General features: G+C 40.7%; 1 protein-coding gene across 23 annotated transcripts in view; it reads right to left on the bottom strand.

Moving 5' to 3' along the window:
- KIAA1217 (KIAA1217 ortholog) overlaps positions 1-23,053 on the bottom strand; it is a 730,776-nt gene that overhangs the window by 385,165 nt on the left and 322,558 nt on the right. The gene's annotated exons all lie outside the window — the stretch shown is intronic.

Raw genomic sequence — 23,053 nt, 5'->3', positions numbered from 1 at the left:
AAGGAATCTGTCACAGAAGAGACACTGATGTGGCATAGTGGGCAAGTGAGAGGAAGGTTAGAGACCTGAAGAGACCAGATGGTGTGTGGTCTTGTAAGGAATGATGAAGAGGTCTGGATTTTTTTCTAAGGGGAAGGATTTAAGCCTGGGAATGTCTATGATCTGATTTGTGTGTGTGTGTGTGTGTGTGTGTGTGTGTGTGTGTTTTAAGGTTTTATTTATTTATTCATGAGAGACACAGAAAGAGGCAGACTTAGGCAGAGGGAGAGGCAGGCTCCATGCAGGGAGCCTGATTCGGGACTCGATCCCAGGACTCCAGGATCACACCCTGAGCTGAAGGCAGGCGCTCAACTGCTGAGCCACCCAGGTGTCCCTGGTTTATGTTTTCAAAAGGATTTCTCTAGCCTTGTTGTTGAGAATGGATTGGAGGGGGTAAGACTGAAAATCGGGACATCAGTTGAGAGGCAGGTGTTGGCTGGGATAAAATGCTGTCATTAGTGTTCAAGGGAAGAGAAGGGTTTTGAGATGTGTTTTGGAATATAACAACTTTGCCCCCCAAAGCAATTATCTGAAACCATTTCATTTATTTGTTTGCATGTTAATTTTTCATTTCCACCCGCTTGAAGGAAACTCCAGAGATCAGGGACCTCATCTTCCTGGAGAAGCGAAGAATGAGCAGGGTGGGTCTTGAAACCACAAAGTGAGAAGAGAACACACAGCTCTACAAAGTTACCTTTGCTTCTGCAGCCTGAACATCCAGGTGGATACAGTAGATGGCTCACTTAGCATCTTTTCTAGCTCCTTCTAAAGTGCTTCTTTGAGGGTAAAGCCTAGGCAGCTGAAAAGGACATTTCTCAGTTGCCCTTGCAGCCAGGGTTCCTCCAGTCTTGCACTCTCGTAGACTTAAACTTGGCCCTGTTAAGTGGGGAGCAGTGACTGCACAGGATGCAACCCCTTTGCAGGTGCAGATAAGCAGGCCGGCGGCACAGCTCTGCAGGCAGGAGTTGGGGCCAGCCTCACGGGCTGTGACCAGAGCAGTCACAACAGGGCCTCATGCCTATAGGGGCGGTGTACTGGGTTTGCTGCTCTGTTGTCACTGTCTCGATTCTTAATAATTTTGAACAAGGGGCTTGCATTTTCATTTCGCACCAGGCCAAACGAATTACACAGCCAGTCCTGCCAGCAGATCTGAGATCAGCCTCCTCCCTTTCTTGGACAGCATACTCCCAGAGCTGGCAGGTGTGGCAACAGCTTCCTGTTCCCTGGTTGTCGCCTCAGGTGCACGGTTGGTTTGGGCGTCAACATCTGGAACAGGGGCTCCCTCATCACCATGGGGGGACTAGTCCCTTGCAGGCCAGCTCTGCTCCCAGGAGTCAGCCAGGTGCCATTTCTCAGGTCCTGGCCTAGATCCTGATCCTCCAGATTTTAATGATGCTGTGAGCAAAATTCCCTTTCTGTTTAAAATAAAATATTGAGATTCTGTGCTCCAGACACACTCTTAAGTAGGCGCTGAGCCAGAGCTGCCGTTCAGCAGGGGTGGGCTTGGGTGCATTAGTTATACCCTTAAATTGTGAAGATGCGCTCTTTTCCTTACAGATACACTGTTGATTTCACACTGGTGGGCCTCGGAGCATTAGCCTGTCTACGAGCTCACTTGGATGCCCATGTGACAGGAGGAAGGAGAGCAAGCTGTCCGACCAGGTGTATTGGTCACCTGTGGCCGCCATAACAAGTTAGCACAAACAGAGTAGCTTCAAATAATGGGAATTTATTCCCTCATGGTTCTGAAGGCTAGAAATTTCAGTTCAAAGTGTGGTAGGGTTGGTTTCTTCTGGTGGTCCTGAAGGAGAATCGGTTCTATGCCTCCCTCCTGGCTTCTGTTGGTTGCCTGCAAACCTTGGCTTTTCGTGGCATTCCATATTCCAATCTTTGTCCCCTTGGTCTTCATATGGTGTTCTCCATTGTGTGTCTCTGTGTCTCTGTGTTTTCTCTCTTTTTATAAGGACATTAATCATTGGATTCAGGGCCAGTCCTAATCCACTGTGACCTCATTTTTACTTAATTACACCTGCAAAGACCCTTCTTCCGAACAGGATCAGATTCTGAAATTCTAGGTGGACATGAACTTTGGTGGGGGCCAGAGGGGGATGCTATTCAACCCATTACACCTTTTAAGCTGAAATTAGGCAATCTAATTCATGTAAAAGTCCAACGTCTTGTCCTTCTGGCTGTCTGTTCCTGGCCAGCTGAATGAACCAGCTATAGGGATGTGAGGTTAGGATTTGAAGGTAACCATGCTCTGGTGAAAGACAGTGAAAGACACCGCATTTTGTTTTACCTTCAAACACATCCTATCATCCACAGTACCTCTGTATATGCAGTGACATCTTGCTTCCTTTCAATGCATTTGTTGTCAGAAATTCTTAACGTTACAGAGAAATGCCCATAATAAACCCAAAATAAACCATCAAAAATACCAATCTTTTCATCTGGATTTTTTTTCCTCTATGGATGCACCCCTCTGATGTTGTTCTGCCTAAGGAAATTTCCGTGGTACCTTCAGCGAAGGACAAGTGTTTGTGCAGAGGAGAAAAAGGTCGAGCAAAGTCATTGAAACTAATGTTGCTTCACTCATGTACAGGGACGACTTTTTACCTTTCACAAATCAAAAAACAATTTAAGCTATTTTAGATACCTTTTTTTCTAGTTCAATGGGATCTAATTCCTTAAAGCTGAAAAAGCAAGTTATTTCCCCCAAAAAATGAATACCTAAAATGACACTACAAAATATAGCCTAAGGATGGAGATATCTCTTTTTTTTATGGGCATAGAAAAGAAAATTGCATTACTGAACTAGGCAAAAAGCCATTCCATCAGAACCATTTTATCGTTTTTCACTGTACGTATCTTGCCAAGAGAGAATTACATTTATCAGGCAGCACTGAAAGCTATTTATTCCCTTCTTATTCCATTAATTAAACTATAATACAATCACTTGGGTTACCCATAACCAATCTTTGGAAGATTAATATAGGATGCTATTCTGTGGCTCATATTTGTCTTCTGCATGGTAATGAGACAGCAATAAAGTTTATGTTCCCATAACGTGTACGAATTGTATTTTGCACCAAATAGCTAACATCAAAAATAACTACTGGTATAAACAAACCACATAACACAATCATTCTTGGCACATATTAATGTGTCACTAAAAATATTAATATGATGGCCCTTGCCTCTACAAAAAATCTGAATATTTAAATAATAAGGATGCATAAAGAAAAAATCACTAAAAATACGTCACATCTGAAAAAATAATTTTTAAAAGATTTTATTTATTTATTCATGAGAGACACACACACACACACACACACAAACACAGAGGCAGAGACACAGACAGAGGAAGAAGCAGGCTCCATGCAGGGAGCCCGATGTGGGACTCAATCCTGAGACCTCAGAATCACGCCCTGGGCCAAAGGTAGGCGCTCAATCGCTGAGCCACCCGGACATCCCAGAAAAAATAATTTGAAAAATAGATTTTGGTGGTTAGCTATCAAATTACCTCATTTTTAATATGCACTCTGAGGAAACTAAAACTCACATTGTTCTAACCTGAATACTTGTCCCCATATAATTTAAAATTCAAATTTACAATGCAGAAACATTGTGGGTATAACAGGCACTTAAAACCTATGCCATTTTGCCATTTGGCCACATTTACATTTATCAATAAATTATTTCTCACAACACTTCTCAACAAAGTTTTATAATCCATTTGCTTTGGAGGAATTATGACCAAAAAACGTTTTGAGATTTGTTTCAAGTCCACAGAAGAATCAGCCCCACAGAAAGACAGAAAAAGAGCTACTGGTCAGGATTTTGCATAAATATGCCTCAATCTACATATATTTGTCTTCTCTAACCACTTAATTACATCCTTTCATTTCACCAGTAAAGAGATGCCAAACACCTTAATTTTGTGTGCTTTTATTGTCTAATCATAGCTATCATTAATAGTGAACACAAACTCCTTGGGAAAATAAATCTTGTTTTTAATTCCTGTTTTTGCTTCCCGAGGATACTGAATAAAATCACAAACTGTCCTACTTAATAGTTCTCTTCTATGGAGAATGGAAGGCTCTGAACATCCAGGGTGATACTTCACTTTCCTATCATTAATACAAATACACAACTAGTCCATCTTCATATAAAGACACAGATGGACTGATTTACCAACATTGACAAGGCAAACTGTGCACCATAATTCTCTTATGAGCTCCAGTAAGTAAGACAGTCCCAAAGCCCAGCTTTCATTTAAATTAGACCAGAGCAATTCTGCACTTGATGGGCATGTAAAAGATTTTGAACGAGGGTGTGTGGATGGCTCAGGTGGTTAAATATCCGACTCTTGATTTCAGTTCAGGTCATGATCCCAGGGTTGTGGGATCGAGACCCACATCTGGCTCCATGCTCAGTGTGGAGTCTGTTTGTCTCTCTTCCTCTGCTTCTCCCCCTGACTCATGCTAGTGCTCTCTCTCAAATAAATAAAATCTTTAAAAAAACTTTTAAATGAAAAAAAATTGAATGAATTAGCAACAATCACATGGAATTTTTATTTGAATTATCACCAAATCCAAATTGTTCTGAACCTACTAACCCTTCTATTGTTGTCTTTGATCACTTTGACAGGTACTCAGATCTTCTTTTAGCTATTATACCCCTATAAAAAACATTTTCTTTTTATTTCTGGTTCTTATTGTATCTATTCCTGGACCACTCATCCTACTTATTATCCTTTCTGTAATGTTTAAACTTTTTTCTCTCCTTTTCGACATTCTTCATTTCCCCTTGACTGTCCACCTGGATTTCTGTTGATTTCAGATTCTGATTAGCTTACACTCGCTCCATCCTCCAGTGGCCATCTATTCACCTTCCCGCTGGTTTTCTCCAGTTCAGTTCATCCAGAGAATTAGTAACGGAAATTGGGAGTCCTTAAGCTGCGGGTCAGTGTAAATACTGCTCCGTAATATATCCAGCAACCCAAGAATGTTTTGTTAAAAAAAGACTGCAATTCAACTAAAAAGAATAAACTCAACTACCTGCATAAAACAAGGTAGTTAGCATAATGAAAAAAATTAAAATGGCAACTGGGGAGATAAACAAAAGAGTAAGTTTCTTTCCATTTGTGACATCAAATAATTTAAACATCCATAGTAGCACTTTGTTGTTTCTCGTGGTGTAGAGCCACCTCTCTGATCATTAATGAAAAGAGTTTCTAAGTGAAATTCAAGCTACAGCCAGTTTTGAGAGCATTTTGCTTTCTCTCAAGCCTTCTGTATCATTCCTCATTAGGTGTTGCTTAGATTTTCATCTGCTTTTTAATCTAGGGAACACATTTAGATCGTGGCAAGTTTGAATTGACTTATTGAATAAAATTCAGTGACATGGCAATAATGGCTTCTTGAAAGTTCAAATAAATTACATCTACTGTATTCGCCTTGTCCATTAATTTTATCATTCCATAAAAAAGCAATTGAATTAGTAAAACATGATTTCTGCTCCTCATTTTTCTAACCTTTAGTTGGCTTAAAGGTTACTCTTCTCTTAATATTTGTCCAACTATTTCACAATGGATTTAGGCTACCTCTCTGGGCAGTAAATTCTAAGATGCATTTAGTTTAAAACTAAAAGTACCACATTTTTTCTTTTCCCTCCAGTTCTTATTTACTATCCAAAAGCTATGTCTTTTTAATCTTAAGAACCCTTCAGCCATTTAATTCTAGTTAATAACATGACTGTCAGATGTCCTTATCTGTTTTTGCCACCTAAATATTTTTGGCTGTGAGGGAATTTAAGCATTTCCATCCCTGCCTCCATCAAAGTTAGTGTTTTTCTAATGACGTGATTTCCTTTTTTCTTTTTAGTACAATTCTCTGGTTACATAGTTGCTCCCACCTAGTAGATAAATTAAAATACCTTGCTTTAGATGAGAAGTCAATCTGACACTTGCAAGCTTCCAGAACCTTCCCGGTCGTTTATACCTACAGTCTCGGTCTCTTCTTCCTGCTTCCCTGCCTTGACATGTGAGGTATGCTGAGACTCTGAACCTACTCCTGGAAGAGCCCCAGCCCTGTCTTTGCTTGGGCAACACTCCCATTTACCATCTACTGTGTTGTGGAATATGTGATCAAACCATTAATGACTAACAGAAAGCACTTATAGATTGACATCCCAGCCAGCACCTTGCCAGCATTGTCCTTCCCCGTTGAAACACTAAATTATACTCTTCATTCCTTGTATGAGTGCAAGGGACTTTTGAAAGGAAAAAGATTCTGGGATGTTGTTAACAATTGCTGGGAGATTTGATGTGGCAAGACATTCACTCTGAAGATAAACTGTTCAAGAATGGATGAAATAGCTGGTGTGGACCCTTCAGGAGGATTTGGTCCTATTCTCTACATCAAGGCAGAAAAATATGTCTACTGGTCACAGGAGGATGGGATGTATTCCGTTGTTCATCCGGGATAGTGTACATGATAACGGAAAGGCAAGACAAGCTGGGATGCTCAATGACAACCAACTTCCTCGCTTCTCATTAAGCTTAAGGTAACTGAGATTCCTTACCCCCAATGTCAGGGTATAAGCACAGATTTTTATCTTGGCATTTAACAGATGTCAGCTCATAGCCAATTGAGGGCTCAAATGGGAGATGCCGTCCCCTTTTATCTTTATAATTTAGTATTTGAGAGTGGGCTTTCAGCCTCTAGTTGCCTCTTGGTCTGAAATGACTATTGGAGCTCCATCCATTAGATCTGCATCCTAGGCAGGAGGAAGGAGAGAGGGAGGAGGATGTTCTTGACTCCTTTCCCTTTAAAGGTGCTTTCCAGAAGTCCTCTACGATAGACCATGTATATCTCATGGGTTAGGCTATAGTTCTATGGCCATAACTAATTTTGAGGAAGGCCAAAAAAAATGGAATTCTTTTTCCAGATGTCATTATGGTCCACCAAGAGCCAGAGTTCTGTTACCAAGGAGGCAAAACGCAATAATAGATAACTAACACCTCTGACACCCTTGCATACTGGAAGTGGTTACAAAAAGCATGTTACATAAACTGTCATCATCTGATGGGTGGAGAGGGTTGCTGTTAAAACCATGGCACAAAGCTCCATCCCATCACCATGTTTCCTGGGTCAAGAAATGGTCTCCAGTTCCCTAGTGATTCCTCCTCTTCTTTCTCTACCTGGATGGAAGTCCTCCTCTCACACCGCAAAGCCCATGTACCTCTCCTCCCCCAGTGCTCGCCCAGTGGGAGCTTCCCACATGCACATGTGCCTCATGGTCTGATGGCTGCAATGGCTTCCATCCTAGGCTGAAAGCCTGATAACTAGTCTTCTAAGTCTAAGGGACATAGTCTTCTCACTTGTTTCCTCACCATCATATATCCTAGAAGAGTGCCTGCAACATAGCAGGTATTCCAGAAAGACTTGTGGAAAGAATGAATGAGACCATTCTACACAGAAGTAACACAGGCCTGCTAAGGACCCACTCTGCTTAGAGGGACAAAGGCAGAACTGAAAGCACAGATTTCAGTGGGTCTGGAATAAAAAGATCTCAGTCCTAGATGAGAGCAGACACCACTGGTCTCTCGAGCAGAAGGAAATTAGAAGCCTATCTATGGCTGGCCCAGCTCACTGCTCTTAAGGGCTCTGTCCTCACCTATGGGATAAGGTAAAGGAAGGGCTCATTAAAAAGTTGCCATCTTTGGTGCATGAATGGTTCCAAACACAACCCCTCTGTTCCACCTGCCCTTCCTTCTCCTGGACCCACTTGGTCTGGCTGACCCCTGCACTGAGATTTTTTTTAAAGATTTTATTTATTTATTCATGAGAGACAAGGAGAGAAGGCAGAGACATAGGCAGATGGAGAAACAGGCTCCCTGTGGGGAGCCCGATGTAGGACTCCATCCCAGGACCCCAGGATCATGACCTGAGCCAAAGGAAGATGCTCAATCACTGAGTCACCCAGGTGTTCCTGCACCGAGATTTTCTATTTTGGTTCTCTACTAGTGCTCTCTGGGACTTGATACTTTGTACTACCCTAGTGTTTCCTGAGCCTGTTTTTCTGGGACTCTGTCCTAGGTTTCCTCTCGCTACCCATTTTTCTTCTTTTGCTTCTGTGAGCTCCTAGAATTTCAACCTGGACCCAAACCTAGGACTTCATAGATGTATTCTAGTTAGCTGGCTATGTGTATTTGTGTTTACATAACTATAAAATAAAATGTGTGTAATTGTCAATCTTACAATGGCAGATTAATAGTCATTGTCAACATTTTCTTTGATGTCTTCATAAAATTCCAAGTAGAAAACTGTTCCAGAAATTTGAACAGATAGGAATGTGTCTTAGGGGAACCCCTCTGATTATCCTAGGCAAGATTCTGCAGTGGGTAAAGTGAGATCCGTAGCTCCCACAACAAAATCTTACTTTGCTAATTAAAAAAAAAATCAAGCTTACCATTTTATGTCTGGGTACAGATAAACTTTTAATAGACTTTTTTTAGAGTATTGAGGTTTGTAGAAAAATTGGACATAAAGTACAGAGCTCACATAAACCTCCTGCCTCCATAGGCAGGGCTTATTCCACTTTCAATGCTGGCATCAGAGTGCCGCACTTGTTACAACAGATGAACTGACATCGACACATTATCACTCAAAGTCCACAGTCTACCTTAGGGTTTACTCTTCCTGTTGTACATTCTACATGTTTGGACAAATGTATGATTACCCACTGCTATAATATCATACAGAATACTGACAATGTCCTAAAAATTCTCTGTGCTCCTACTCATCCCTCCTTTCCTTGACTCCTGGCAACCACTGAATTTTCACTTTCTTCATAGTTCTGCCCTTTCCAGAATGTCATATAATTGTTATCATATAGTTTTCAGCCTTTTTATATTGACTTCTATATTGACTTAGTAAAACTTAAGTTGCCTCCATGTCTTTTCACTGCTTGACAGTGCATTTCTTCTTAGGATTGCATAATATTCCATAGAATGGATATACCATTGTTTATCCAATTACTTACTAAGGGACATCTTGGTTGCTTCCAAGTTTTGGTTATTGTGAACCAAGCTGTTACAAGCATCTGGTTTTTGTGTGGATAAAACTTCAACTCATGGGAGAAAATACTCAACAGTACAGTTGTGGGATTATATGGTAAGAGTATGTTTATCTTTGTGAGATATTGCCAAATTGTCTTCCAAAGTGACTGTTCCATTTTGCACTCTCACCAGCAGTCAATGAGAGTTCCCCTGGTTCTATATCTTTCCAGCATCTGATGTTGTCAGTGTTTTGGGCTTTTACTATTCTAATAGGTATACATAGGCACCTCATTGTTTTATTTTGCAATTCTATAATGACATACTATGTTGAGCATCTTTTCATATTCTTCTTTACCATTTGTATATCTTCTTTAGTGAGATGTCTGCTCAGATATGTTGTCCATTTTTTAACCGAGTTGTTTATTTTCTTATTATTGAGTTTAAGAGTTCTTTGTATATTTTGGATAATGGTTCTCTAACAGATGTGTCTTTTGCAAATATTTTCTCTGTCTGTGGTTTATCTCTTCTTCTTATGACATTGTCTTTCAGAGAGCAGAAGTTTTTAGTTATATTTATTTTTTTTTAAAGATTTTATTTATTCACAAAAGACACACAGAGAGAGGCAGACACATGCAGAGGGAGAAGCAGGCTCCCTGTGCAGAGACTGATGAAGGACTCGATCCTAGGACCCCAGGATCATGCCCTGAGCTGAAGTCAGATGCTCAACCACTGAGCCACCCAGCTGGCCCAGAAGTTTTTAATTTTAATAAAGCCCAATTTATCAATTATTTCTCGCATGAAGCATGCCTTTGGTGTTGTAGTTAAGGAGCCATTGCCAAACATAAGGTCACCTGGATTTCTCCTGGGTTACCTTTTAAGAGGTTTACAGTTTTGTAGTTTAAATTTAGGCCTATAATCCACATTGAGTGAATTTTTGTGAAAGGTGTAAGGTTGCGTCTAGATTTAGTTTTTGCATGTGGATGTCCAGTTGTTCTAAAACCATTTGTTTGCTTCATTATATTACCTCTGTTCTTTTGTTAAAGATCAGTTGCTTTATGTATATGGGTCTATTTCAGGGCTCTCTAGTCTGTTCTGTTGATCTATATGTCTGTTCCTTTGCCAACATCACATTGCCTTGATTATTGTAGCTTTATAGTAAGTCTTGAAGGTAGGCAGTGTTAGTCCACCAACGTTGCTCTTCTTCTCCAAGAACTGTTGGCTCTTCTGGGCTTTTCGCTTCTGCATATAAATAGTAGAGTCAGTTTGTCAATATCCATAAAATAACTTGCTGGGGTTTTGGTTTGGGTTGCACTGGATCTATAGATCAATTGAGAAGAACTGACATCTTGATGGTATTGAATCTCCCTATATGTAGACATGAGGTATCTCTTTAGTTATTTACCTTTTCTGATTTCTTTCATCAGATTTGTTATTTTCCTCACATAAACCTTACATATATATTTTGTTAGGTTTATAGCTAAGTATTTCATTTTTGGGGTTCTAATGTAAGTGGCATTGTGATTTTTTTTAAAATTTCAAATTCCAATTGTTTGTTGTTAGTATAGAGTAATGCAATAGACTTTTTTCTATTAACCTTGTATTCTGCATTTTTGCTATGCTTGCTTATTAGTTCCAGGTTGTTGTTGTTAGCTTTTGGGGGTTTTCTACAGAGATGATTGTGCCATCTGCAAAGAGATTTATTTCTTCCTTTTTAATACAATTCTATCTGTATACCTTTGGATAATTTTTAAAAATGAAGATATAATGAATGTGCCATAAAGGTGACTCTCTTCAACTGTACAACTCAATAGGTTTTAGTATATTCACAAAGTGGGCAACCGTGACCACTCTTTAATTCCGGACCATTTTCATCACCCAGGAAAGAAACTCCATACTCTTTAATAATTACCTCATTCTTTGCTGCCTGGATGAATCACATTTTACACAAGGAACTCAACATTTAAGATAAATAAACTGTTGTGACAGAATTTAAAATTACAAAAGGAAAATGCAAAACAGAATACAATTCAAAGCACAATATGACCAATTTCCAAGCGAAAAGCACTACGCTAAACATTATGAAATTGTCATTTTTATAAAGCAAAATCGCCTACTGGTGGCAATTTCATATGACTCAACCTAATATTTGCATTGGTATACTTGAATCACTGAATTGTTTCAGCATACCTTGATAGTCTACTATAGTCTTTGCCTTAACTTAGTTCCCAAGTATAGCAACAATAATGTGTAAGCAAAACATAAATAAATGAAAATTGCAAACGTTCTAAAATTCATATTCAAATCTTGAATTTAAGTATCCTCCAAGGCTGCTGACTTATCTCTATGAAAATAGATGCCTTCAACAGTTTCCTAAACATACACACACACACACACACAAAACCATACACAGAAAGGGGATCCAAATACTCACAACTAATTTTATGTATTCATTTAAAGATTTTATTTATTTATTTATTTGAGAGAAAGAGAGCTCAAGAGAGAGAGATCGTGAGTGGGAATGGGGTGGGGAGAGAAGAGAACAGAGGAAGAGGGAGAAGTAGACTCCCCACTGAGCAGGGAGCCCAACTCGGGGCTTATTCCAGGACGCTGAGATCATGATCTGATCCAAACGCAGACACTTAAGCAACTGAGCCACCCAGGAGCTCCTATTTATAACTAATTTTAACGAAACTTTTGTACAGTATTTAAACTTGTCAGAGAATTTCGTGAATAATTCACTAACACATTCTAAAACTCCACTAATCACCATTAGGGAAAAGAAGCATGGGAGTTGTGCCAGGACCAGGTGCCCACTGCTAGGCATCTCCTCCTCAGACCTCCTGTCAGCTGGGTTTCTGCAGCAACGTATGCTATTAACACACAGGTGCTGTTTTCACCAAGCTGTGGCTGTATTTTGACCTTGGCTGTTACTGTGATTTGTTTGGACAAACTGCATTTTTTTGTTTTAGTTCTTTTGAGCAATAGTTACTATGTAGATTTGCTTTTAAGGGAAAGAAAAACCATAAAAACTTAAACAATGCCTGTTACAAGGACTAAAATGACTAACAAAATGGCCAGGAAGTTCCTGATATTAAACGTTCACCCACATCCCTTGGACATGTTCTTTGCATGTGCTTTCTTATAGCAGCTAATAATGGGGCCACCTAGCTGAAATGTTCTTTTCCTAGCCCATTTCATGAAGAAAATGTCAGAAAAACAGTTTCCTTAAAACTGATACTAAAAGGCAGAAAAACGAGAAGAAAATATCTGGGATAACTGACCTTCCAATAATACAAACTGCACCTTGCTAGAAATATATCCTTCGTTGTAAGAATTAATATATTTTAAAAAGGTATTTATTTATTTATTTGAGAGAGAGAGCACCAGTGAGAGAGAGAGAGCGCGCGCACACAAGTTGTGGGGGCCGGGGGGGGGGGGGGGGGGCGAGGGGGAGCAACGGAAGATGGAGAAGCAGGCTCTGTGCTGAGGCAGGGAGCCTGATGTGGGCTGGATTCCAGGACTCTGGGATCATGACCTGAGCTGAAGGCAGATACTTAATCTACTGAGCCACCCAGGTGCCCAAGAATTAACATACTTAAAAAATAGTTTGGGAAGAGAAGAGTTAATGATATTTCTTCCCTTTAAGGCAACTCTCTAAACTGGGCCAGGACACAAACTAAATGATAGGCTTGCTAAGAGCAAAATTCACTTTATATATTAAGCACCTGCCCTATGTCAGACACTGAGTGAAAACACATCCTATTTATGGTAAAAGTTGAGGATCTGTAGACAGACTAGAGAAGGAGTACATTTTAGTGTGGCAACATCGAGTTATGTTTATTTTGTTGTATCTTTTTTTGATAATTTTCAGGCCCAAAGTAAGGCATATATTTAGGTGAAGTGAATGTCCATATTATGAGTGCGCTATGGCCACCTCCCCGGCTTAGAGCTAGTAGTTACAGAGAGTTCTCTCTGGGTACCGTTAGAACATTTGCTCAAAAGGCTGCCATGTGCAGAGAAACCTTTTACACCTCATCCGTGAGACAGATGGGAACCCTGCTGCCCTCAGAAGTTATTGGCCAAGTAGGGTAAAAACTTTGGGCTTGTTACCAACATAGCTACCATAACAGCAGCCTCATACCCCTGAATCCTGGTGGGATGATGGAAAAATCCTAAAAGGTTTGAAGAGTATTGAAATAAGACACAGAGATCTGGCAGGTTGGTTGCTGGTGTGTGAGGCAGGCAAGGAGAAGACAGAGACAAGAGCTGTCCCCATGATGCTCATCCATGGGAGCGCCAGCAGCTGTAATTCCCCTCTTCTCAGACCCATATTTCAGACCATCTTCTTTTCCTTTATGCTTTGGCACTCTTTATTTTTCTTCTCAATTTAAGTTGGGCAAAAATAGTTCCACAAAAATAGATCTCACATTTGGGTGAGATCTTGGCCCCTAAGCAGGACACATCTCTGGAGCCTCTCCTGAAGTCCCAGCTTCTCTGTTCCCATAGAATCCCTTGTGCCTTATTGATGATAGCTCTTCCCCTCCCCTTGCTCAGAAAAAACAATTTGGCAGGTCTGTAAGCCACACACTCGGGGGTCACTGCATTATTGTCTGGGGCTAACTGCCCTTCACTCTGGGTCACCTCTGCCAAAGATGGGTGGCAGCTCGAGGGAATGCAAGCAGAGGTGGTGTGGTGCCCCTGGAATAAGACAATCTGTAGCTTCCAGCTCCAGGCAGTTCCCCAACGGTGCAACAGCCATGACTGTGAGTGAAATGTGGTCTGGCTTCACACAACTCCCCCTGAAGAAAAGGAGACCACCTGCAGAGAGAATTATCTACATAAACAACGATTTCACTTCAGCTTTCCTTGCAGATGGTCCTGATTTGGAAAAGGTATGCAGACAGTCTTTGAAATATGACTTCTATGTTGCAGGCCACTTGGAATTCTTCTGTGTAAGCTCCATGGTCCCCATGACAGTTTATTGATTTGACATCATTAGCTTCCTCTGAAACCCAGTTCTCCTTTCTTAATTTATTTTTATTTCACAGATCAGCAGACCCTAATTTCTGAATCTACTTTTTCCCTTCTCACTTCCAAATACAATTGGTCATCAAATCCTTTATATTTTTCTCTCCCGTTCCCCCGTTCCCACTCTAATCCTGATGCTGGCCTATTCCATTATAATCTCCCATGTTTTAAGTTTCCCCAACCTGCCCTGCAGATGAATACCAAATTAATAACCATTAACACATTTTCTCCTTGTCTTTGCAGGCACTGATGTCTTCGTTAGCTCTCCAAGGAGATTGGTGATGGCTTGGAGCAATGTGGTGTCATGGGAGTGAATGGAAAAGGAGCCAACACATTGATTCAAGAGAGAATGAGATGGTGAGGGAAGAGAGAGGAGAGGCAGGAAGGGAAATTAAGGATGATGGATGATGGCCAAGTTCTTGGTCTTACATGAGCTGGGGCTCCAGAGGAGGAAGCAGGTGTGGGCATGGGGAAGGCCTGGATGCTAAGTTGAGTTTGAGATAGTTTAGTCCACAATGGATGGCAGCGCATGTCATCTGGAGCTCAGAAGAGAGGTCTTGGTGGGAGACATAAACTGGAGATTCACTGGAATATTTGGTAATTGTGACCATTGGAGTGGATGAGATTGACAAGGAGAATGTGGGAGGTAGAAGGGGGAGTAGAGAAGGAAGACCTTGCCAGGAAGTGGGAGAAACGGAAGCTAATCAAGTAGGAGAAAGTTGGAGGAGGTGGTACCTGGAAAGCTAAGGGAAGGAAGTATGCCAATGGAGCAGAGTGTTAAATGGTGTGGGATGCAGCACGCTGAAGACTACTATGTCCCATAGAGCTAAGGAAGTCATGAGTATAATTTTATTCTTCCATGTGTTAGTCTGTATTCCATTTGGGGGAATCCCTTCCATCTTAGTTGCCATCTAAAACAATTATATATACTAAAACACACTCTGTGCTTTACAGTTCTCTGGGTTTTGACAAATGCATAGAGTTGCACAACCACCACCATGGTCATGATACAGACCAGTTCCACCCCTCACCCAAATCTCCTCATGCTGCCCCATTAGCTCAGCTTTTTTCCCCAACTCTTAGAAACCACTGATCGTCTCCATTCCTAGAGTTTTGTCTTTTCAAAAAGCCATACATGGAATCACACATTATGCAGCCTTTTGGGGCTGGCAAAATATATTTAGGGATCATTTGTGCTATTATTGATTCCTACATGAATCAATTATTCATTCCTTTTCATTGCAAAGTAGTATTCCATTGTGCAGCTATAACCACAATTTGTTTATCTGTTCATTAGGTGGAAGGATGTGTTGGTTATTTTCAGTTTTTGTTGAAAATGAACAGAGCTGTCATACACATTTGCATGCAAGTTTTGCCCGAACAAAAGTTTTCATTTTTCTTGGGAGTGTGATTTCTGAGTTTACAGGAAGGCTATGTTTAGTTTTATAATCATTAACATCTTAATGATTTTGTAGTTTTGGTGAGGTGGTAGGGTCAAAATAGGATTGGAGAGGGTTAAAAGTAAGAGGGAAGGTAGGGTGCCTGGGTGGCTCAGTAGGTTAAGCATCTGACTCTTGATCTCAGCTCAGGTCATGATTCCAGCGTCCTGGGATTGAGTCCCAAGTGGGGCTCCCCACTAAGTGGGAGTCTGTCTCCCTCTCCCTCTGCCCTTACCTCTGATCACATTCTCTCTCTCTCATAAACAAATAAGTCTTTAAAAAAAGATAAGAAGGAAGAGAGGAGGTGCATATAGTATGTGAAAGCAGCATTTTAGAGGATTATGGCTGATGCTGAGATAGTGAACAGGGCCGTGGTTGGAGGTGACCACCAGGTGGAGGGTTTGGCAAAGATAAAATGAAAAAAAGACTGGCATTTGTTTAGTGAGAATAGGAAGGAGAAAGCAGACAGGGGGAGGTTGAAGATAAAGGAAAGAGCAGAGTGAGGCGGAGGCAGGGGTAATAAGGTTTCTATGATGGTAGAGGCAGGCTCTTGATTACAAGGAAATAACCCCCTCGTTTTACTGAGAGCAGGAAAGCAGTGAACCTCTCAAAGCCCTAGCCTGACCTTAACCTAACTTCATAGGGGACAGTAGAAGACAAGTTCAGGCCTTTCAAACTACCAGCCTGTCTAAACCCTTAACCCTACCAGATACTACACCATGCTCATGCTGTTCTTTTTCTTTTTTTTTAAGATTTTATTTATTTATTCATGAGAGATACACATAGAGAGAGGCAGAGACCTAGGGAGAGAGAGAGAAGCAGGCTCTATGCAGGGAGCCTGATGTGGGACTCGATCTCGGGACTCCAGGATCACACCCTGAGCCAAAGGCAGATGCTCAACCACTGAGCCACCCAGGCATTCCCATGCTGTTCTTTAAGAGCCAGTATTGCATATGGAGGAGGCATTCCTCACTTTTGCCTGTCCAGCAGTGATGGAGCAGGTGCTCAGGAGAAGAAGCCAAGTTCCTAGTTCAGTAGATTGTTCATATTTATCTACAGAGGTATTTTTACTTTATTTTCTACAAAATTTCTACTTATTGGCGATGTTTGATCTCCATGTCACAAATAACCACCAGTTCAACAAATAGATCCTAGATTACAAAACCTGAGTATGCACAGGACTTGGGGGCAGGTGGCAAGGTCATGAAAATTCCCCTCACTTTGTACAATCTGGCATATTAGCTGGCCTTCTTGATAACATAAACGTGTTTCCTTTCTATGGACCCTGACGCTGACCCCTGATAATTAGAGGCTCTGGTGACTTGTCCTCCCTCTCACTCATTGATGAGAAAAACAGGATATATATTTTTTCTACTCTTAAAGAGAAAATCATGGTAACAACAATGACACAATAAGAAAAACAGCATTTGTATTAGTTTAAATGATTACAATACAAGTTTGCTGAGAGTATTGTGGAGGAAATTATGGTTTTAAGACCTTTAGGGTATATCTGAAATGACTTCAGCCAATCATTTGGATTCTAGAAAGCCTCATTCTGATAGGCAGCAGAGCAATTTGTGAGCCAAGACTGATAATCACACAGTCAGTTTTTGGATATCAGAGATAATGCCTTAAAAACTCACAGGAACCAATAAATGTTTTGTAGAATAGTTCCATACAAAAGAACTTGCTATGGCAATCTCATCTTAACGTACCTTAAAAAGCAAGGGGTTTAAAATCAGGAAACATAATTTTTTGGTTTTGGAAAAAGGCTTGGAGACAGTCATAAGTCTAATATAATCAGGGAAGAATTCTGCAGGTGGCATGTCGGGCTGTGAATCCAGAAATAATCTACACAGGTGACTAGTGTTTTAATGACTTGTGGTTATTGTTTTGATTTTTTTTCAGCCACAATGTTATATATCACAGGCCTGCCATACTATAAATAAATCTGCTTGTACTTTTAAGAAATTTCTTCTATAATATTTAGTATCTTTAAGGCAGGACTAAGAATGTTAGGGAGTAGTTCTGTGATTATAAAGTTGTTGCCTGATTTTGAATCACTCACAGACTTCCAGAGAGCAGCCACTCTGCACTGGGAGCTGGGGATCCAGTATGGATTAGAGATGTCCCTCCATGTAGGATGTACCACCCTTCCCCACACAGGCTCTCTGGGAGAGATCTGAAAGCAGAGACTAGAATCCAGTGTGATTTGTGTCATTGGGAGCACAGGAAAAGAAAGATTAGCTCTGTTTGGAAAATCTAAAGACCTGTTTAAGAAAGCATCTATGTCTATTGAATCTCAGTGAGTGAGCAAGATTTCCCTGATGGAGGAGGCAGAGAATAAGGCAGACAGAGCCATCAAGATAGGGCTCAGACACAGAGAAGCCAAGAACACTGGCTGGGAAATGACGTCTCAAGTCTGACATCCCTGACTTCCCAAAGCCAGAAGCCTCTTCTCCGGGGAGAAATCACTCTCCACCTAACCCTTGGAGTCTATCCAGTACAACATACCTGCAGGGCTGCTGAGAGATGTAAAATGGGAAATAGACCAGTGAGCCCAGGGAAAGGACATTTGAGCCACCTTGTTAAAAGTGGACAGTCCCTTTACTTGGCTTGGGAAACCAGTAGATGCCCTGCTCCATTTTTAGTTCTGGTCTGATAGAAAGAGAAAATTACTCACAACATACTCTTTCTAACCCCTGTTTGGCCAGAGAGCTCGTCACCTTCTCACTCCTAAACGTGTCGATGTGAAAAGGTTGCTGAGATCTGTCACCATGAGCAAGAAGAGTCTGCCATGATGGAATAAGCCCCTTGCCACAGAGCATAACATGCTTTCCTTTGCGTTCATTGCTAACTGAATGTTTGCATGTCTCCAAAATTCCTATGTTGAGACCCAGTGTGATGATATGAGAGAACATATGGCTTTTGGGAGATGACTCAGTCATGACAGTGGAGCCCTCATGAATGGGGTTAGTGCTCTTCTAAAGGAGACTTCAGACAGCTCTCTGCTCTTTGTACCATGTGAAACATATATAATGAAAAGGAGGTCGTTGGCAACCTAGGAAAGGGGTCTCACCAGACATGGACCATGCTGGCAACCTGATCTCATACTTCCAGTATCCAGAACCATGAGAAATAAATCTTTATTGCTTATAAGCCCCCAGTCTATGATATTTTGTAATACTTTCCTGAGCTAAGGTAGTGACCAAGACTGTATAAATGGGCCTCCGCAGATGGCATTAAAAGAGACAGAATTAAGAGTCTGTCTCTGTACATGGAATAAAGTGAGGCCAACTGAAGGGTATGAGGATTGAGACCCTGGCCTTTAGTCATTCATTCATTTACTAATTCATTCATTCAAACATGTATTATGCTTGCCAACCACTCTGAGCAGGGAAAACTTGGGGTCAAATGTAACAATAATAAAATGTCATATATTTGGGCTCCTTTAGTAAGGAATTTGAGAATCACTTGGAAAGTATGCAAAATTTAACATTGAAATACTTCATACTTAAATACTTAATAAATCAATGAAAAACATAAATATAGTCCTAGAGGAACACTCAAAGTATGTAAGGCAGTACTTTCCAAGAATCCTCACCTTAGATGTACCTTTTGAAAATATATTAAAGGGGCACCTGGGTGGCTCAGTGGTTGAGTGTCTGCCTTTGGCTCAAGTTGTGTTCCCGGGGTCCTGGGATTGAGTCCTGCATCAAATTCCCCCTCGAGAAGCCTGCTTCTCCCTCTGCCATGTCTCTACCTCTCTCTGTGTGTGTCTCATGAAAAAATAAACAAAATCTAAAAAAAAAAGATATATTAAAGACAATATATTAAAAACATATAGATAATATATTAGACAACATATTAAAAATAGACCATTCTTAGAGATTTGTATAAGTAGGGGATCCCTGGGTGGCTCAGCGGTTTAGTGTCTGCCTTCGCCCCAGGGTGTGATCCTGGGGTCCCAGGATCGAGTCCCACATCAGGCTCCCTGCATGGAGCCTGCTTCTCCCTCTGCCTGCATCTCTGCCTCTCTCTCTCTCTCTCTCTCTCTCTCTCTCTCTCTCTCTGTCTCTCCGTCTCTCATGAATAAGCAAATAAAATCTTAAAAAAAAAAATCTTAAAAAAAAAGATTTGTCTAAGTAGCTTCATAAAGATTTGCCATTAGGCCCACATTTAACCTGATCCTCATCACTATAAATCTTTCCAATTAAGAAAACTACATTTCTTGAAAATGTTCTGTGATTCATACTTCTCCCTAAATCAGGCTGACTCTGTCACCCTGACAGTTGATATTAAACCTTTTTATTTAGAGATGATCAGATTTGCTGTGTTTGGAGACCACGAATATCCTGCACTCATCTCCAAATTAGATGAAGGCCTCTATCCAAAGCCTTAGGGAAGAGTGGGTGATGAGAAGGACCCAGGCCCCTGTCATTGCAGGACTGCCACAAAAGCCCTGCATCCACTGAAAACATCACAGCACTTAGGCGAGGGATCATCCCAGTCCCCAAGGGACACATAGAGGAAACACAGGCAGGAGTCAGTGTGGTCAAGTGCACTCTGTGAATGCCCCATGGGAAACTGGACAGGATCAGGCTGCATCTGCTCTTATGACTGTGACTATCTCCCTCCCATTCCTGGGGATAAGAACCTTCTATTTTTATTGCTAATTTTGATGTTTTTGAGCTTGAGATGGCATTTCTTAGTCATCCTCTCTCTTTTTCCCTTCATTAATGTTTGGCATGTCTATTACATAAAAACACACTCCCCATTAAACAGCAAAGTTATGACATTTATGGAACATTAGCCAGAAAATATGAAACTAAAGCTTTATTCCAAGTTCAATTAGACTGCATCCTTGACAAAATTCAGGATTCTTACGGGAACAAAAAAAAAGAATCAATCTGGACATACTCCTTATTTAAAATCTTGTACACATGGGATCTTCCAAAGGGGATATAAGAAATAATTAGGCTAACAATCATTCAAATGTCTTTGTTGACATTAAGATATTCTGGCTAATGTCAATCTGATAATGAATGTGTATCTGTACTCTCCATAACTGAGGGAGGCGATCCTGTTTTGAAATACTGTCAGATGCAAAAGGAAGGCCTAATTTGTTCAACTGCCGAAGGCAGGGTTGGCCCTGGGAAAAAAGCCTCCTTTGTTGAAGCTCCTTTTGTAAGTTACTTCCATCCTGTTTTAAGTAATCTCCTCCTTTTAAAGCTTTACTCTATTAACAACCAACACGAGACACTATACCACCTAGAATCTCACCTGCCCAGTGTCAGGTGAGTGTCCTGGAGTGGGGGCGGGGGGGGGTGGAGGAAGGAGGAAGCAGTGAGGGCGGTTGAGAGATTTGCCTGAAATTGCCCTACAAACAGATTTTAAAATTGCGATTATATGAGTGTATATTTATTTGTGGTGTGGAGTAGGGAGGTTGATGGAGATTATCAGTCAAAGGTGTTATAAACTTTTCAGACTACTTCTTGGCACCATTGGGAAAGCTGTCTTCTCTGCTTTAATCCAGACTTTCAGAATTGTGAGTCATGGCAAATGGAGCAGCATGGCAAATAACAATGTCCACTAAGGGCAAGTTAGTGGTGACAAAGGACTGGAAGTCATACCTTTTCCAAAAAGATTTCTGACTTGCATTGAGGACCACAAGCCAAAGCAACCCAAGTGATCTTCTTGTCTGGGTTTCAAGTCTCCTCAATGATTCTTAATTTATTCATTCCCTGTGCTTGGACTACCCTCTCTGAATTGAGCACAATGACTAGATGATTGTGAGGAGTCTACTATTTCAGTGACCCATTTTTCCCCCCTCAAGTGTTATCCGTTCATGATATTCCAAAGTCTGGGTGACACTGAACTGTAGACCAATTATCTACTTTTTGCTGAAAAGTAAACTCTGCCATTTATATCCTTGCAAAATGCTTTGTCCAAGGAGGTCTAATAAACACAGTTATTATGGTACGATTAGTTATTATATAACAATATTCATTTTGGTGAGAGGCTTGTCAGCAGTGAATCTGAATCAGGTGCAGCAGAACACATATACAGGTGGCCAGAACACATGTACAATCTCTCTCAGTCACTTTGCACTCCTTACCTAAGCCAACTTCTCTGTAGCATCCTACAGCTTTGGACACTTCTTCCCTCTTGGTCTGTCTGCCCTACAGCAGCCTGTTTTCCCTCTTGCTCTGACTGGCTTTTCTTGTTTTCCTATGTGGGATCCATTTCCACAATTGCCTGTGTCTAAAAGGATGATGTGCTTTAGCTCCTCTTCTCTTTTTTCATTAAAGACTCTCCCCAAAGATCTCGTTGATTTTCCTGGCTCTTGTTACCAATGACAAAGCTACATCTCCTAAATTTAGTTTTCTTACCTAGATTAGTTGCAATACTACATATAAAGTACTTAGTGTCAGGTATACAAAAGGGCTCATCTTCTTTCTTGGAAATTATTTGTTGAGTGATCATTTGTATCAGGCCCCATTCTAGCAATTGGGGATAAAGAAATAAGCAAAACAGACAAAATTCCTGGGCACATGGAGCATAAATGCTAATACATAGAACATCGTAAATAAAATAAAATATAAAAGTAGTAAGATACATAGTAGTTTAGTTTTATGTATTATGAGAAAAATATGATACAGAGAAGGTGGACAAGAATTGCTTTGATAAAGGCATTTGCCACTTAAAATTAGGTGGCCAGCAGAGTCTTCCTGCAAACTGATATTTGAGCAAAGACCATAGGGAGATGAGGAGTGAAGTATGAAAGTAGTTGGAGAGTGTTTCAGATAGGAGGGGATGGCAGGTGGCAAAGACTTGACAGCTCTTAACTATAACCTATTGTCTTTCAGATTTCTCTCTGGAAGGCCAGCCTCAGATTACACATCTCTTTTGGATGTTCCATGGACATATGGAACTCAGCAGGTCCTCAAATACAGGCACACCTTGGAGACATTGTAAGTTCGGTCCCCGACCACCACAGTAAAGCAAATGTCACAATAAAGTAAGTCAAACAAATTAATTCTTTGGTTTCCTAGTACATAGAAAAAAGTTATGTTTACATGATACTGTAGTGCAATATCACTGTGTCTAAAATAAACACACATGTACCTTAATTAGAAAGACTTTATTGTTAAAAAAATGCTAACCATCATCTGAGCTTTGAGCAAGTCATATTCTTTTTGTTGGAGAAGGGTCTTGCCTTGATGTTGATGGCTGCTGACTGATCAGGGTGGTTGCTGAAGGCTGGGGTAGCTGTGGCAATTTCTTAAGGTAAGACAACAATGAAGTTTGCTGCATCAATAGACTCTTCCGTTTCATGAATGGTTTCTCTACATATCAATCAAATGTAGATTGATAGCATTTGACCCACAGAACTTCTTCCAAAATTGGAGTCAATCCTCTCAAACCTTGTTCTTCTTTATCAACTAAGTTTATATAATACTCTGTATCCTTTGTGTCATTT

The sequence above is a fragment of the Vulpes vulpes genome, chromosome 2, assembly GCF_048418805.1.
Source record: "Vulpes vulpes isolate BD-2025 chromosome 2, VulVul3, whole genome shotgun sequence".
NCBI lineage: Eukaryota > Metazoa > Chordata > Mammalia > Carnivora > Canidae > Vulpes > Vulpes vulpes.
The sequence above is the reverse complement of the archived record's forward strand: the minus strand, read 5'-3'. Positions and strand labels throughout refer to the sequence as shown.